The 7,280-nt window shown below is 40.0% G+C and overlaps 1 pseudogene; it reads left to right on the top strand.

Annotated features, from left to right (window-relative positions):
- The first annotated feature begins 682 nt into the window (after positions 1–682).
- The window catches only part of LOC127489661 (platelet-activating factor acetylhydrolase IB subunit alpha2 pseudogene), a 79,761-nt pseudogene continuing 73,163 nt past the window's right edge, over positions 683–7,280 (top strand).

Below are 7,280 nucleotides of genomic sequence, written 5' to 3'. Positions count from 1 at the left end.
TGCCCACGTTAATGCCCGCATCCATATTCAGGAGAGACATTGACTGCCCTTGGCCCTGGCCCTGGGCCTAGGTGATTCTATGAATACTGAGCCAGCGATCCACACAGGCTCTCAGGCAGACAGCTCCCAAGAGCTGCTCTGGGCTTCCCCGGTAAAATCGCAATCTGTGAACTCACTTTGAAACCGTTTTCCATCGTCGCCTCCTGCAAATCATCATGGCCCCCAGGTTTGGACAGTGGGATTTCAAGCAATGTGCTTTTGTTCTCTTTGAATTGACAATGCCTTGCAAATACTTATCAAGTATCCACTGCCTCTATTGTGTTCTCAGAAATAATGTGACAATAAGCAGTGCTACTAACTTATGACATCCCTTTTCTTTAGGAATGATTGAATGATTCCCACACATTTTAAACTCCAAATAAGGAGGTGGGGAAGGGGTCTGAAAAAAGAAAGACAACCCACGTACAGATTTCACCTCACTAACGACTTAATTGGCATCACCCCTGGGGTGAAATGTTGTAACACCCTACAACCCTTTATGACAGGAAGTAAAAATTCCATATCCAATTGGAGCTACAGGGATAATTTAGGGAGGCAGAATGCAATTATCCAATTAGGAATTTAGCCAGAACAGAAAGGTTAATCCCCCTTAGTCCTTTCAAAAGAACCCATGGGATCGTTAATGACGACAAGGGGTCAGGACCCGTGTTTTACAACTCAAGCCAAAAAATTATTCAGACTTCACTCTCCCTTGCTGAACAACGGTGAGGCTCAAATCCACCAAACTTCAGGAGAAATCTTCCCCAAATGGGAGCTTTCTAGCCGTTGCAGAGTTCCTGTATTCTCTACTCTAGGTTTTGAAACCACAATGTCAAAGTTGTTTCAGCTTCAAAAGCAAGTTGAGGATTTGGCTAACAATGATTCTGTGGCGTGGGATGCTTTCCTGCACATTCGAGAGAGAATGGTTGGACTTGGATGCTGACTCAGAGGTTTGGAATGCGCCATTGATGCCTGGCTGGGTTCCAGCTTTGGGCTTAGAATCTGCCAACTTGGCAGGCTGGGGAATTTGCTATGGCAATTTTTCAAAATGTGAAGAATCAGTCCAAGGAGAGATTGTTTCTACATTTTAACTACCAGGACAAGTGACAGGGTCCTCTCTAACAAACAGTCTGGCCCAAGACAGAAAGAGAGGTTGTACTCAAAGGAGAACTGACGGCGTATTTGCAAGAACCTCTTGTACTAGTAATATACCTTTTGGGCATTCATTCCAAAGTTCCGGCCAAAGGAAATATGAATTACAAATTTCAGTCTGGGAGGCAAAGAATACAGACCTGCCGGATGCAACAACAAATGGTACCTTGCAGGTCTTCCTAGCAGACATACACTTGTGTCACAGATATTTAGAAGTGAAGCAATTTTTCTTTGGATGCCAGCCAATGTGGGATCATTAAACAGAGCTTTTTTGGATATTCAAGTCTAATATGTTTAGTGGAAAAAGTGTTAGTGGTGGGGGCGGGGGTAAGAGCTCTCAGCCAGAAAGCAAGTTTATCTTTGTTATTTTATTCTTTTAAAATATTTCTGCCTTTAATTCTCTTAAATTTCAACTGATACAGATATATAGGAAACTTTTAGAATATCCCTGAATATTACTTGAGTTTCTACAAATTCCAATTTGTCCCAATGCCCTATGGAATAATTTTCCTATGAGAATTAAGAAGATATTTTCTAAAAATGGAGGAGGTAATACCCAAAACAGAAATTAGAGGCTTTGATTAGGTAGAAATTAACACAATCAGTAGATGGCTTTGTGACTAATGGGTAAAACCGCTGCCTATGACACCTGCAGCCCATATGGGAGCTAGTTTGTGTCCCAGCTGCTCTATGTCCAGTCCAGCTCCCTGCTAATGGCCTGAGAAAAGAAGCAGAAAATGGCCCATGTGTTTGGACCCCTGATTCCTATGTGAGAGACCTGGATGAAGCTCTTGGCTCCTGCCTTTGGTCTGACTCAGCCCTGGTCATTGCAGCCATCTGGGGAGTAAACCAATGGATGGAAGATAGTCTCTTTCTCTCTCTCTTTCTCCCTTACCCTCTCTGTCTCCCTCTCCCTCTCCCTCCGTAACTCTGCCCTTCAAATAAATAAGCCTATGTTTAAAAAAAGAAAAGAAATTAACACAACGATACTAGTGCATAATTCAATTAGGTTTTAGCATCATTATTTACACATCAAATTGTAACTGATACTGTATTTATATTAGAAAACGCTTCAGACTCTGATTTAAAAAAATTTTTAAACATTTTAACAGTATAAAGTAAGTCATATGTAAATTTTATTCAATGTGTAGATGTTGTTTATTTTAGCCTTTTATTAATTTTTTCAAAAAATAAACATTTTCTCTATTGGTATTTGAAAATATCTAAATAATACTTTCTCAAGAAAATAAAGAAATATTCAACATATATGGGGATGGAAATTTCTGCTCCTTCTACACTGTTGCATGTTGTATGGTAAAGTTTACATGGAAAGTAAATGATAACAATTATTAAATGAATCATATACAATAAATAGCATGTGATGTTCATTAGAATTGGTTTCATTAGAGTCCTTTGGTTTTCTCTTAAATTATTGAATTTTGCAAGGCCTAATGATTTCTCAAAAATTAAAAATCTAAAACCGACGTACATATGATGTACAATTTATACATTTTCTGCTTTTGAAAGTAAATCTTAAGAAGAAAAAAAAATTAGACCATAGTGTTAACTACTTTTAAAGCAATGTTTATTCCACTCTACTGTTTTCAAGAAGATGATCGGCTAAACCTGATTTCGGAACAAATGTTTGCTGGTTTTTCAATTACGCTGAACAACAGTAGGAAAAGTTTTTCTAAGAATAGAAGTAGCTGGGATGTTCATGTTGTGTACTTTAAAATGCAGATTTACTATTACTCAGATTTGGTGAGGCCAAGAGGTCAAGAGGTGACTGCCACTGCAGATACAGTGCGTTGCTCACAGTTCCTAAGAAGAAGAGCTAGGCCAGACCATGCAGGGTCATACAGAGAAGCCCCAGGAGAAAGTGAGCACAAAGCGTGGGCAAGAGCTTTACTATGATTGCTGTGGGAAAGAATGGATAAAAGCAAGGCAAGCAGGCAAAAGATTGGCTGCTTTGAATAATTTCAGCAGGCTCTGGGATACAGGTTAATTATAGCTGTCCAGTACCTGGACCAGTTGTGTTTTGGTGGAAGAATATTGGTCCAGACAAGGGGAGCCAATATAGAAGGTGCCTCAAGTGTAGACTCTGGACTGCTTAGTGTCCATTTAAAAGGTGCACTAACAGGTGAGTCATTTAGTATCTCTAGGAATGGGCTGGCCCTGAGAGGGACAAATTGTCCACGGCTAGCTGGGTTCCAGATGTCAAGGAACAGAAATGCAGAAAATAAAAAGGCATGATTTAGACAATATACTGTTCACTTAATTTTAAGTCAGTATGGCAACATGAAAAGTATTTCAGACTTTCTATAAGCACTTATTCTCTTTAATGTGTACCCACTTTCTGTTTCCGTCACCATAACCATAACATCTGCTTATAAACATGCAGTAACCCGTTCATCATAATCTACTTCCTGGGCCAAACACTATTATCTCCTATGGACTGGAGAGACCCCCAAACCAAATTCCACATTTACTTATTTTCAGCTAGGAGGTCTTGCGTAATTCACTCCTCCAAGCCACATTTTCCTCATTTTTTTTTAATTTATTTTTTTTGACAGGCAGAGTTAGACAGTGAGAGAGAGAGAGACAGAGAGAAAGGTCTTCCTTTCTGTTGGTTCACCCCCTAAATGGCCACTCCGGCTGGTGCGCTACGCTGATCCGAAGCCACGAGACAGGTGCTTCTCCTGGTCTCCCATGTGGCTGCAGGGCCCAAGCACTTGGGCCATCCTCCACTGTACTCCCAGGCCACAGCAGAGAGCTGGACTGGAAGAGGAGCAACTGGGACAGAATCTGGCGCCCCGACCGGGACTAGAACCCCGGGTGCCAGTGCTGCAGGCAGAGGATTAGCCTAGTGAGCTGCGGTGCCGGAATATTTTCCTCATTTTTAAAATCAAGGATTCTTTAACTCTAACTTTGACTATTAAATTTGAAAATACCTATAAAGGGCCGGAGTTCAGAAGGTCCTCATTCAATGGAAACCCTCACTCTACTTTGATTTACAAGTTTAACCTCCACCTAATAAGAAAAGAACCAGCTAATACTATTTCTTTTTAACTTATCAAGGCTGTACCTTTATTTTCCCTAGAATAGTAATCATTTTATAGTAAAATCTTACTTTTTTTTTCTATTAAGGGAACTAGCTTAAAAGAGGCATGGCTTTTTTAATTTTAATTTTAATTTTAATTTTAATTTTAATTACTTTTTAACAGATTCCATGTGCTTGTAGATACTATTCTAAGAACATAATAATATTCCCTTCCTCCCTCCCTCCCTCTCTCTCTCTCCCACCACATAGCTTACTTAACACAAGCACCACTCTCTGTTGATTGATTATATATCGCTACAGAAGTTGAGCATCCAGAAGCCTTGGATTAACGCAGAAAAGACCTCTGGGCATTGAGAGCAAGGGGAGTGTGTGAGGAACTGGAAGGAAATGGACTGAGAAGTTAGGGGAATGTACAGTGATTGTGTAGGGCTTTCCTGGAAGAGAGAGCCACGTTGTCCAATCGTTCATGAGCTATAACGTCCAGGCTTGGCCATCCAACCCCAAAGAGCATTAATTCCTCAACTGTAAAAATGGAACTCATAGTGTCTGCCTCTTAGTGATAAAACATTTAGCATAGCTTGTGGCAGAGAGCAAGTGTTGCATATACGGTATTATTGTGGCTATTAAGTCACTTTTGAAGAGATTTACATTATACAGAAAGGTTGAATTTCTACTTGGAGGATATAAAACAATATTCAGAAAATTTTGCTTGAGGGTTCTAAATATTTATAGCAGAACACCATTTTTGCCCTTATCATTATTGCTGTCATAGAACGTATTACTGCTCATAGAACGGCCAGAACACACTCATTAGTGTACTCACTTTAAACTAGAATGTATTTTCCCACTCCACTTTTAATGACATTTTCTCTTTTGCAAGATTTACTAGATTCAAGTACCTTTGCATGATTGCTTTCCATTTATGAAGACCATCATGTAGTTCATTCTGCTTTCCAGGTAATTAGACAAATCGTCTGATAACTTGTCCTGTGAAAACAACCCCCCACTCCTGCTGCTGTATCTCAGGCATCACTATCAATGAGTTTATCAACTTGTCAGCTCAAGATTTCAATGATTTAATTCATATCCCTTTTCAAAGTTGCAGAGACATGGCATGTAATGAAGTTCAAGGGTAAAACGCTGTAACTTCTTTATAGATATTTATCCAATTAAATAGGGTTGGTCAACAAAGGTGTGAAACCCCCTGGAAAGCAACACATTTTTGATTGTCTTAGATATAATTATATCTGTATATTATAAATAAAAAAGTGTGTGCTAGAAAGCATGGTTTCACAAGTTTAGAAGGTTAAATGTGATTTCCTTTTCTACTTCCTTCTTTAATTAAAGAATGCAATTTCCACGTGGAAGACAGATACAATTATGTCTTTCAGAAAAGGGATACGTGGAAGATCTCATTCTCCACTGTTGCGTTTAAAGTTACAATACTCAGCTTCTTAATTAGTTTTCTCAACATCCCATACTCTTCCCAGTGCTAGACTGATCCATATTGGGTTTCAGCATTTCCTCACAGGTCACCTCCAGGCTCCTGCTGTATAAACTCTCAGTTCTTTTATAGAAAGAGGAGCCCCCGCTGTAACTCCATTTCTCAAGTTTCTCTGAGAATCTCAATATCTCTGAGAATTTTTCTAGAAAGAAAAATCATCAGTTAACTCTTCTCTTAAACATCTATAATATTGGGAAATAGGACCTTCCATAGTTTGAGATAAATATTTGGCTTCTCTGATGCTCTAGTAAAACACATGGCTAAATCTAATAAAAGATAGAGCCATCCAAACTTCTTATTAAAATTAATCACATCATTCAAGGATTTTTTTCCAGATAACAGTGTTTCTTTAAGATACAATTTCTCAACCAAACTGTGAAGAATAATCTAGTGAATGCCCAGTGATGATATTTGTTAAAATTCTCCTGCCCCTTCAATTTTGTTGACTCTACAAGTTAAGTTTACCACAAGACAGAGCTTGGCCGAAATTGTAAAAAGTATGTTACACAGTGGAAGTGACTGAGTCCCAGGAACTGTCCCGTGCAAGCAGGCATTGACCTATTGCTCGTGGCAATAGAGAATCCCTAATCACTCCTCCATTTCATTGCTGAACGAGGTCTGGGATGTCTCACCTTCCCCTATGCCCTTCCCTCCAGCTTTCTTAATTGCATGCAGTTCGGAAGTTTTCAGTTCTTCATTTTAAATAAACAAAAACTATCTATGGATGCAGGGAACAGGCCAAGGTCTAAGGCAGTCTAACATTAGCAATGGCAGGCCTGAAGGAAATAAAGAAAAATGGAAAAGAAAACTGTATATTTCCTGACACCCTTAGAACTCTGCAGTTGGCAGTGTCCATGGTACCAGGTCTGTGACAAGTGGCATTTGTCAGTGAAGTCAATGTTGATCATGAGTCTCCTTGCTCTCCCTTCCTCTGGAGGAATGATGCTGAAAATCACAAGCAGAGCTAATGCAGAAACTAATGAAATTTTGAAAATAAGACTGTTACAGAAAAATACTTCATTAATTTATATGAATGAAAAATAAACATTTGGGGCTAGCACTGTGGCATAGTAGTTAAAGCCTCCACTTTTTAAGCCAACATCCCATATGGGCACTGGTTTGAATCCCGGCTGCTCTACTTCCAATCCAGCTCCCTGCTAATGCACCTGGGAAAGCAGTGAAAGATGGCCAAAGTGCTTGAGCCCCTACACCCACGTGGGAGACCTGGAAGAAGCTCCTTGCTCCTGGGTTTGGTATAGCCTAGCTCTGGCCACTGTGGCCATTTGGGGAGTGAACCAAGGAATGGGAGACCTCTCTCTCTGTCTCTCTCTCTCTCTGTCTGTGGCTCTGCCTCTCAAATAAATAAATAAATTTGAAAAAGAAAAGAAAGGGAAGGGAAGGGAGGGGAGGGGAGGGGAGGCGAGGGGAGGGGAGGGGAGAGAAGGGAAATACAACTTTGTTAAGACTCTGCAAAGCGGAGGGGAGTATTGTTTATTTTCCCAGAGGCCCAGTCACTGAAACTGA

Source organism: Oryctolagus cuniculus, chromosome 2, assembly GCF_051225735.1.
Source record: "Oryctolagus cuniculus isolate XC-2025 breed Fujian yellow rabbit chromosome 2, ASM5122573v1, whole genome shotgun sequence".
NCBI classification, from domain to species: domain Eukaryota; kingdom Metazoa; phylum Chordata; class Mammalia; order Lagomorpha; family Leporidae; genus Oryctolagus; species Oryctolagus cuniculus.
Note: the sequence above shows the minus strand (reverse complement) of the source record. Positions and strands in the feature narration are given on the sequence as shown.